This window comes from Condylura cristata, unplaced genomic scaffold (genome assembly GCF_000260355.1).
Source record: "Condylura cristata isolate star-nosed mole 26May11 unplaced genomic scaffold, ConCri1.0 scaffold00017, whole genome shotgun sequence".
Lineage (NCBI taxonomy): Eukaryota > Metazoa > Chordata > Mammalia > Eulipotyphla > Talpidae > Condylura > Condylura cristata.
The window spans coordinates 317,540-327,907 of record NW_004567118.1 but is presented as its reverse complement, the minus strand read 5'-3'; the positions used below and the strand labels follow the sequence as shown (position 1 = coordinate 327,907).

General features: G+C 39.7%; 1 protein-coding gene across 2 annotated transcripts in view; it reads right to left on the bottom strand.

The window, feature by feature from the left end:
• KANSL1 (KAT8 regulatory NSL complex subunit 1) overlaps nt 1–10,368 on the bottom strand; it is a 129,893-nt gene that overhangs the window by 105,365 nt on the left and 14,160 nt on the right. The window lies entirely within an intron of this gene.

Here is a 10,368-nt window from a genome sequence, read left to right as displayed (position 1 = left end):
CTCAGTCATGGCTCCTCGCAGCGGCCGCTGTTCCTCCACCTTCATCTCAGAGGCCGCGGCGCCGAGACCCAGCGGCTCCCAGACAGGCGGCGGCGGCACGCGGCACTGCGCAAGGCGGGCGCGGGCCCTTACTCTGGCCGAGGTGAGGCTAACCTGAGGCACTGACGCCGTCACATTCCCTCCGCGCCGGGGCCGGCGGGGCCGCGCGCCGGCTATGAGGGGCAAGGCGGGCCGGCGCGGCGGAGCGAGAGGACGGGAACGAGGAACTGTTTGCACTGTGTAGTTAACTGGCTAGTGCCGTCGGCGCCACACTACTCCAGAGCTAGACGTGCGCCCCACCGGGTAGGAAACCCCCTGGCCAGGGAAGCGCTGCCTGGCGCCCTTTGTCCTAGCAGGCTGCATCCACCCGTACACTGCAGCACGCCTGGGCACTAGCCCCAGCGCCGCGCTCCGCAGCCGCGGGGCGGGGAGGGGGCCTCGTCGCCACTGCGCAGGCGCGGCCCGCGGCCCGCGCGGTGCCGGCCCGGGAAGGGGCAGCCGGAGCGAAAGGGGAAGTGATGGTCCACCGGCGCCGGGCCCGCTGGGAACTGTAGTTTTCGAAAAGAAGCACGATTCTTGTTTGGGGTGTCATGGCTTGGCAGATAAGCCAACACAGGCAAATGGCATTACACAACGAGTATTTATGTTTTTGTCGCCACCAAAAGGAAGTTCACTGCTAAGCTAAAAGTTTAACAAAGAACTCCACAGAGAAACCCAAATCCCACAAACAAGAGCAAACCTCTCTTTCCTACCAGAGTTGATTTCATTAGTGGCACTTTATTATTTCTCACGACCAGTTTGTCAGTACAGTACTTTAAACTTTCCCAAAACAGGACGTTAAGATAATAGAAATGTTCTCGGATTAAGAAAATTCAGCAAACTGTTACATTTACACAAGGCAGAGTCCCAGCAGCCTTTAAAACAAGGAAATGCTGTCAAAGGATGCACTCAGTGCTTCAGAATTTAAAAAAGAAACTTTGGGATTCATCAAAATATTATTTTATATGGCTATAAGGAGAAACTGTTGCAACAATTAAACAATCAAAACCAGTAGATGAGAAGGGTGTGCTCTACTAACGAAAAAGATGAGGAGAAATACTGTGTGTGGCTTACCAGAACCAATATCCGGTAGAAGTCACTCCTGCTAGTCAAAAACACAGCCTCACCGTTTTTAATCCTCCCACAAAGCTATACTAACTCATCGTCTCCTACAGCATCTGTATCTACATTTACGTGAGTTTCCATTTGTCCTCTTAAAATCACACTCTCAATCATAGTCATGGTGCTCAAAAATAAAAAAACAGGCAGCTAAGAAAATCATAGGCACAAATTACACAAAGAATAAATTATTATAAGTATGCATTTTTGTTTGAACACCCAAAAGAGAACCTGGCCTTCCTTTTTCAATTTATAATCCGGGAGAAGAAAATTCGGTTGATTTTAAAATGTGCACACATATGAACAGTAATTCCACAAAATACAGCACAGTTCAGGACCAATAGATGGCGACCTAGAGCCCTAGTCTGAGGATTCTGAAATCTTAATGAGGAGAATGAAAACACCAAATAAGGCAAAGCCCTCTGCAGTGTATACTTAAATAATACGTTCAAAGGCACCCACCACAAAATAATTAATCTTATTACTGCTTCAATTCTTAAAACTCGACAGCCAGCTTTAATCAGGCTCTTGAATAGCCAAAATTATGAAATATGTTTTTTACTGTATTAAGGGAAAGGTAGAAATGCTAATTTTAAACACATGGATTTTTGAGAGAACATAAATTTCAACTTCCCCTTTTCCTCACTGGTAGCCCAAGAGTCAGGAATTCACAGCATTTATAGCACTTAAGTCAGTCAATTTGTTTTACATTGTTATCTCAAATGTATTTTGCCTCAGCACAATTTTTACAAATAAGGACATTCAAAGGTGAGCCACTTTGAGAAATACATTTTCTTAAAGTTTTCCTCAGAAACAGGAAATGTCCAGGCTGACTAAACACACACAAACACACACACCCTCACTTTTCAAGTCATTTTTGGAGTATTTGTGCTTGACTCTCCAATATCCAATACTCTATCCCAAAGGATTAGTTTATAAACCATTCCCTCTGTGATTGACTGGTTAGGAAGGGGCATGGAAACTGTTCCTGCACAATGAGACATTACTGAAATCCCACGCATCCAAGAGAAAACAGAAAAGCTTCAATCCTAAAGATAAAAGGAGAAAGAAAAAGTCCCTTCCTCAGACTCTGCTAAACACGACACCTCAAACTGCTACAGTCACTTTACAGTAAGCCTAAAGGTGCCAACAACATCATCGGTGGGTAGAAACTTGGTCTCTGGTGCAGCAATAAGTCATCATATCAAACAATCCTAACATGTACAAGACTTACGGACTGGTAGCTACAGGAGAACAATTGCTTAAGCCAATTTGAATTAAGTTTCCTACACCTAAAGTAGAAAAATACTAATTAATTTCTCATATTTTACTTATTACATTGATTATATTGTTCTACTTTATATAACATCATTTCTCAGAAAAGCCCTTTCCTCCTATACTCAATTCTGTACCCATCCATGTCTACATGTGTTCTCTCTGCCCAGAAAAAGGACAGCTTCTCCTCAATATCTGTCCTTGTTCAGTCTTCTCCCCCTACTCACCCCCAACTTATTTTCCCTTCAAGATACATTCCACCATACCATTCAATTACTTATTTCAACAAGGTAGGTAGTTAGCATTATATTGCCCTGCTCTTAGTTAAGTATTTCTTGTAGCTACTCTGAGGTCATCTTCACATACTATTCTTACCTCCTGAAGCCAGACCGAAAATCCTTCAAGGTAGGGTTTATTCCTACCATGTTTATCCCAGTTTCAAAGTCATTACACTCACCTATACAATAAATATTCCAAAACAGCATTCTCTAACTTCCCTACCATATCTCGTCTAGTAATATGTAACAGAAATGCCTAATAGAATATTCTAAATTTATTTTTTATTTATTTAAGCATACAGAACTGGGGTGTAAGTCAGAAGTAGGGGGGGTGAGAGGGTTCACCAGAGACAGGGTGGGGAGCAGAACAGGCAGAGCTACTGAAATACACTGCTGAGGGGAGCAGCGGGTAAGACAGGAGAGGTCTGCTGTGCCCTGTGGGTCAGCTCCCTAGCCAGGGGTGGAACTCAGGCCACTGTGGCTGGTGACAGTACTGAGACTTTAATCCCTGTACTGCCAATCACAAATTTGATACCTCATATTCAAACTAATCTTAAAAGAACAAAGGATAGCCTTTGTTTTGTACCTAAATTATCAATTCAGGACAAAATCTTAAGGCCTAAAACATTTAGTGTTAAAAGGACAGGGATCAAAAAAAGGGGGGTGGGCAGGGATCCAGTTTTATTATTTCATTGCCTCCCATGGACCAAATTCAGAGCCTAGCAAAAGGAGGTCTTTCATAAGAATTTGCTAGACAAAAAAAGTAACTGTGCAGTAATTAACACCATGGGATCCAATGGTAGCCCAAGATTTTATCCTGCCCCTATCACTTACCAGCTGTGTTACTTTGGGCAAAGTATGTAACCTATATCTCAATTTCTGTTCAGAAAAGGGAGATAATGCCTACTCTTGAGTTTAGCTACTATAGCTATTAATTACGTGGTTTTCAAAAAAGCTCAATAACTGAAAGGTTAAAATACAAGATAAGTAAAAGTCAATCAACACCTCCTCCTTAAACACAAACCTCAAATCCCTATCTACAGACTAATCATGTTTTCATTCATAAACTAAGAAAAGGTTTTAGGTAAAAATCCTTCGAGCTCCCTAAAACATCTTCTAAATTCCAAAGTTGCATTAAAATTCTCCAAACAAAAATTTAGTGAGTGCCCATTAAGTTCAAAACCCTGATCTAAATGTCACAGAAATAAACACATCAATTAAGTTAAGCCAATATTAAAAGTTTATCCTGACACATCTTAAACTGAAATTAATGCATGTTCTAATGTTAATATTTAACCAGCAAAATATTAAACAAAAGGTAGAATAAACTGAATCAAAGTTAAGGAATGTAAATCAACAGATTCTGAATGTAGATTCTGAATGTAGAAGTGAGTTCAACTGTCACATTTTATTAGTGGCAAAATAAGGCGAAGAGAAAATAGTTGGACTGCACAGGGCCCACAAAGCAAAAGGACAGGCTGGGATCTGGTGCCACCTCTGATTCTCTTTTCCCACTGCATCACCTGCCTTCCAGTGGAGACATGCTATCATGTGGCCTCGAAGAATTGTAAATATGATAAAGATACTAGACCCAAACTATTTCAGGTTTGGACAAATGTAAGTAAAAGAAAATGCTCCCACCTGTTAATGACTATAAAGCTCAGAAATCAAGATACCTTTTCATTGAATGAAGGTCAGAACTGATTCAAAATATATATTCTTATGTACTAAATCTCACAATAACAAACTTTATTTAAAGTCATACAACTTTAGGCATTTGAAAAACTTTTGTCAAATGGCAAAGTATTGTAAGAATGCATGGTATTCCTTAGTTTCAATCCCACCTAAAAACAGATAATTTTCTTCCTCATACTAGAGACACAGACTTTAGTATTTACATAAAGATACTTTACTTTCTCATCACAGAAGGGATCCAATAACTCATTTAAGACAAAAAACTAATCTTACAGCTTCATGATCTGTTTGTGATGACAATACTAATCCTAAAAGCAATCCTAGATCTATAAATAATTTAGTGAAAAATTCAGAAAATAGCATTAAAACTCATCTAAATACAACTGTATCTCTTACAAGAAACAAACCATTAGTTGCACTAAGATATAACCAGGCCCGGGCCCTCCCTGGTGGCGCAGCGGGTTGAAACACAGCACTGAGAATCTAAAGCTGCTTCAGCATGAGTTCGATTCCCGCCTGCCCCAGAGGTGACCACATGGCACGGCAGACCTCTCCTGACCCGCCCGCTGCTCCCCTCAGCAGAGTACTTGGTCGATCTGCCTGTTCTGTTCCCCACTCTGTCTCTGGTGAAGCCTCTCACCGCTCCTGAGCCTCTGGCCTGTACCCCAGTTCTGTATGCACAAATAAATAAATCTTTAAAAAAAAAAAAAAAAAGATATAACCAGGCCCTCCCTGGTGGTGCAAAGGGTTAAAGCGCAGCACCATGAAGCTATCAGAAGCAGGGCCAGGGAGCAGACTGCTCCTTTCCCACCAGCTGCTCCCCTCAGCAGTGTATTTCAGTCAATCTACCTGTTCTGTTCCCCACTTTGTCTCTGGTGAATCCTCTCACTCTCTGCACCTCTAGCCAATACCCCAGTTCTTATATGCATAAATAAAAAAATCTATAAAAAAAAAAAAGATGTAACATCTAAGGTTAAGTGGGATTTCAGTTAACTAATATTTTGAATTTATTATAGAACATTTAAAAATTTTGGTTAACAAAAATTAACCAAAATTCCACTGACCAAATGTAACAGTTGAAGGATGCTCTAAGATTATACTGATTTTGCAGATCAGACAATGTTTAAGAAGCAGTCTGCCAATGACTTAAGCACTGTGTCATCTAGTAAACTTGTCTATCAGAATTTGCCCAAAATTTGCCAAGAAACTACCTGGTTCTTTCCCAAATGAAAAGTAAAGAGTAATTTCCAAGTCAGCTAAGAACAGCAAGTGTGGAGGACCTGATAGAGTCAGAGAGCTAAAAAATATTCAAAGATAAAAGGAGAAGACAGGTACACAACGCAAGGAGGAATTAAAAAAAAATTTTTTTTCTAAGGAACTGAAATTCAGCTAAGATGCAACTTCTAAAACCTTACACTGATAGCACAGCACACCCAGGGATTTTGGAGGTGGCATATAAGCACACCTTTCTTGCAAAGAAACATGACTTTTTAATCCACTAATTTCTGGGTTCTTTAACTGGGTTCTCATGTACATTTTAGACCTCAGAGCTATGGACTAGGAAGTAACTAAAGTAGATCTGTTACTGAGTGTCAGTTTAATCAAGATTAGAGTAAAACTAGATACACTTTTTTTTTTAATATTTTGTAACTTGTCTCCTAAAAAGTTCTCATTGACAACTATGCTTTCACTTCTTTTTTTTTTTTAAGATTTATTTATTTATGCATACAGAACTGGGATACAAGCCAGAGGTGCAGGGGTGAGAGGATTCACCAGAGACAGAGTGGGGAACAGAAAAGGCTGACTGACAAAGTACACCGCTGAGGGGAGCAGCGGAAGGGTCAGGAGAGGTCTGCTGTGCCTTGTAGGTCAACTCTGGGACCAGGGATTGAACTAGCACTGAAGTGGCTGTGGCTCACCTTACCCGTTGCACCACCAGGGAGGACGCAAAATCAAATACACTTTCAATAAAATAAGCAAACTGCAAAATTCTCATCTCTTCGAGAGAAAGAAATTGTCAGAAAAATACCCTTTTTGTGGCAAGCTACTCTGGACAGAACTAGACCCTAAGAATAAAGGAAAAGTTGGAGAAGCTCTGCTTTAAGTCATTTATGAATAAATGTGCATGTCACAAAAACCTGAACTGAATTCAGGAACTGCTGAAGTCCCTATCTTCTCTCTCATTTACTAAGAAATCATACATAACTTTCTTAATAACAATCTTTTTTTATTTCCAAATTAGACTGACAAAAAATGATATTCAGTATTTTCATATTCCAAATTAATTTCCACAATTAAATTTGAATAAAAACTAATCTAGCAGACTCCGTCCCACATGAACTATCTTCAATTAGTAGAATAAGAAATATAATAGCTAAATGAAAAGTTTCTTCTGTATAAAGAAAAGAAAGTTTATTCATACTTCCCAGAGTATCTGAAGTGGCAATATCAAATCTTGCTGGTAATATCTAGGATAGGGCATTAAATTTTAATAACATAACAATAGTAATACCTTAATTACCATCTTGAATGATTTTCAACAAAACCAGATATTCCCTTCAAGACCTATCATTAACTCTGATTCATTTATTTACTACCATTTATTGAGAGTCTCCTGGAAAAGAAATAAAGTCACTAATAAAGTCATAAAATATGTGGCAGTTGAGAAAAATCCCTCTATTCATTGATATTTTAAATGGCTAAAAATTCAAAGCAAACAAATGTAAAAGAACAATTAGAAAGTATTAATGTTTTATGCTTATAATTCTATTCTCTTCTGGGCCCTTTTCTAAAGCTTGACTAAAAGAATCCCAGTGATGTTAAAATTAGAGTCCCAGCAGCCTTTAAAACAAGGAAATGGTTTTTAGATATAGCACAAAAGCACAAGTGACAAGTAAGTAAATTGGAGTTCATCAAATGTACAAATTCCTGCGTAGTAGTGTATCCATAGAGAAAGGGACAATCTAACCTGTAAGAATGGGGGAAAACACTTGAAAGTCATATCTGACATGGGACTTATATCCAATATATATAAAGAACTCCACAATAAAAAAAAATCCAATTTAAAAAATGGTCAAAAAGTTTGAATACATATTTTTCCAAAGAAGATATGGTTAATAATAGGCACATAAAAAGATCTCATCAGAAAATGAATTCAAAACCATAATGAGCTATCACTTCATACATACCAGCAAGGCTATAATCAAACTGATGAGCAATTATAAATGTTAGTAAGGACATAAAGAAGTTGAAATTTTTCACACATGGCTGGTGGAAACAAGTAACAGTATTGCTGCTTAATAATCTGGTGGATCCTCAAAAAGTTACAGTTACATATAACTTGGCAGTTCTATTCCTAGTATATGAAAATTTAAAAAATGTGTTCAAACAAAAACTTGTACAAAAATGTTTATAGCAGCATAATTCATAAAAGCCAAGATGGAAATGATCCAAATGTCCATGAACTGATTAATGAATAAACAAATGGGACATATCCAGAAAGTGGGTATTATTCAGCAATAAAAAGGAATGAAGTACTGACATATGATGAAACGTAAAAGCATGCCAAATGAAAGAAGCCATTCCATCACAAAAGAGTGTGCCGCATAACTCCGTGAGGGTGCGGTGTCCAGTGAAGGCAGAGCACGGAAACAAACGGTGGAAGAAAAACAGAGATTGCCAGAGTCTGAGGGACAGAAAGGAAGAGAGGAGCAAGTGACTGCTAGTAGACATTGGGTTTCTTGCAGTGTTGAAATTATTCTAGGGCACGCCCTAGTGGTGCAACAGATCAGTTAGCAGCACTATGATGCTGTCCATCGCCACTACAGCCCAGCCAGGGAGCTGCCCCACATGGCGCAGCAGACCTCTCCGGTCTCCCTGCTGCTCCCCTCAGCGGTGTTTTGTGGTAAGTCTGCCTGTTCTGCTCCCCATTCTGTTTCTGGGTAATCCGTTTACCCCTCCCCCACTACTCTGGCCTACATCCCAGCTCTTGTATGCACAAATAAATAAATCCTAAAAAAGTAAATATCTTGGGCTCTCCCTGGTGGCGCAGCGGGTTAAAGCACTGCACTGAGAATCTAAAGCCGCTTCCGCATGAGTTTGATCCCCGCCTGCCCGGGAGGTGACCACATGGCAGACCTCTCCTGACCCGCCCGCTGCTCCCTCAGCAGTGTACTTGGTCGATCTGCCTGTTCTGTTCCCCACTCTGTCTCTGGTGAAGCCTCTCACCACCCCTGAGCCTCTGGCCTGTACCCCAGTTCTGTATGCACAATAAATAAATCTTTAAAAAAAAAAAAAGTAAATATCTTTAAAAGTAGATTGTGGTGATGAATGCACAACTCTGAATACACTAAGTATTCAGAGTTAAGTGAGTAAATTATGCTAAGTGAGTAAATTATGTGATGTGAAATGTATCTCAATAAAATGGGGAAAATAACAGTTGAAGCCAAAATAATGTTTAAATGATTTCACTTAGCAAAACAAATGTTGAGCCATTTGAGAAAGTATCAGAAGGGAAGCCGTATTCTGCCGCTAGCTAATTACCTTACGAGGTTACCGCACGGTACTTTGTGCTGCACTTGCAAACTCACTGCCTGAGCAGTAAAGCAAAACTTAAGTTCCCCTCAAACTCAGGCTACTCTAAATTACTCCATGTGAGAATGAAATAAGATGACCCCACGTGTTATTGATACAGCCAGTCATGTACAGGAAATACACAAACCAGCACATAGTTAAGTAAGAAAAGAGTTTAAGGAACACAAAATCCTATTTCCTGGAAGGGTTATTCTCAATGAGAGCTGGAACATATTATTAGTGTAAAAGCTTAAACAGAAACAACAATATACTCTACCTGCAGAATATTGTCACAGATGGCTGGCAAGTCTATTAATTCAAGGAGAAAAAAAAATGGCATTGTCACACCTGGCACTGTCTGGAGTAAAAAACGCCCTGGTCCACAAATACAGGGTCTGAGAGGGAGATGACGTGCTGCACAGTAAACTCAATTCCAAGACGACTGGTCACTTTATTATCTTCCCATAAATCAACAATTCTTTCTTGTTTAGATATGGCCCAACATAATATAATTGGCACAAGTTCACCTGCCAATAATCATTAGGCTAAAATGTTAGACTGAACTCTCCTCCTTGTTCCACCACTAAGTAGCTACATGACTTTGGGCTCTCAGTCGCTTCATGTATAAGACAAGAGCTTGAGTACCTTAAATCAAGACTTCTTTTCAACTCTAAAGTGTAATGATTCAAAAACTTGAAAACCGTAATAATAATAATCTATTTGATTAGAGACAAAACTTCTTTGGAAGGACACACTTAAAAAAAAGATACAGTAAAATTTTTCTCAAAAACTAGAACCAACTAAACCAGACATATGTAATAGAACTTGTTTTTAAGTTAGAATTTTAAAATTACATATATGGCCTACTAGTAATAGATAAAACATTTAACCAATATCCTATAGTGAGAATAAGCAAGAAATGTGTAATTTCCCAATTTTTAAAAAAATCTAGATCTTAGGCCCTCCCTAATGGCACAGCAGGTTGAAGCGCAGCAGGTTGAAATTGGCCACAGCATCTGCAGCATGAGTTTGATCCCTGCCGGGGAGCTGATCCACATGGCACAGCAGACTTCTCCCCAACCCACTGCTCCCCTCAGTATTTTAGTCAACCCACCTGTTCTGCTCCCCACTCTCTCTGGTGAATCTCACTGACACACACACACCCCCATGTACCTCTGGCCTGTACCCCAAATCTTGTATGCCTAAATAAATAAAAAAAAATTTTTAATCTGGATTTTAGTTAGATAAAAGTGTATTTAAAAAAGCAAACATATAAATAAAAAATATAGGCTTTAAAAATACTTTTAGGCCCTCCCTGGTGGCGCAGCGGGTTAAAGCACAGCACTGAGAA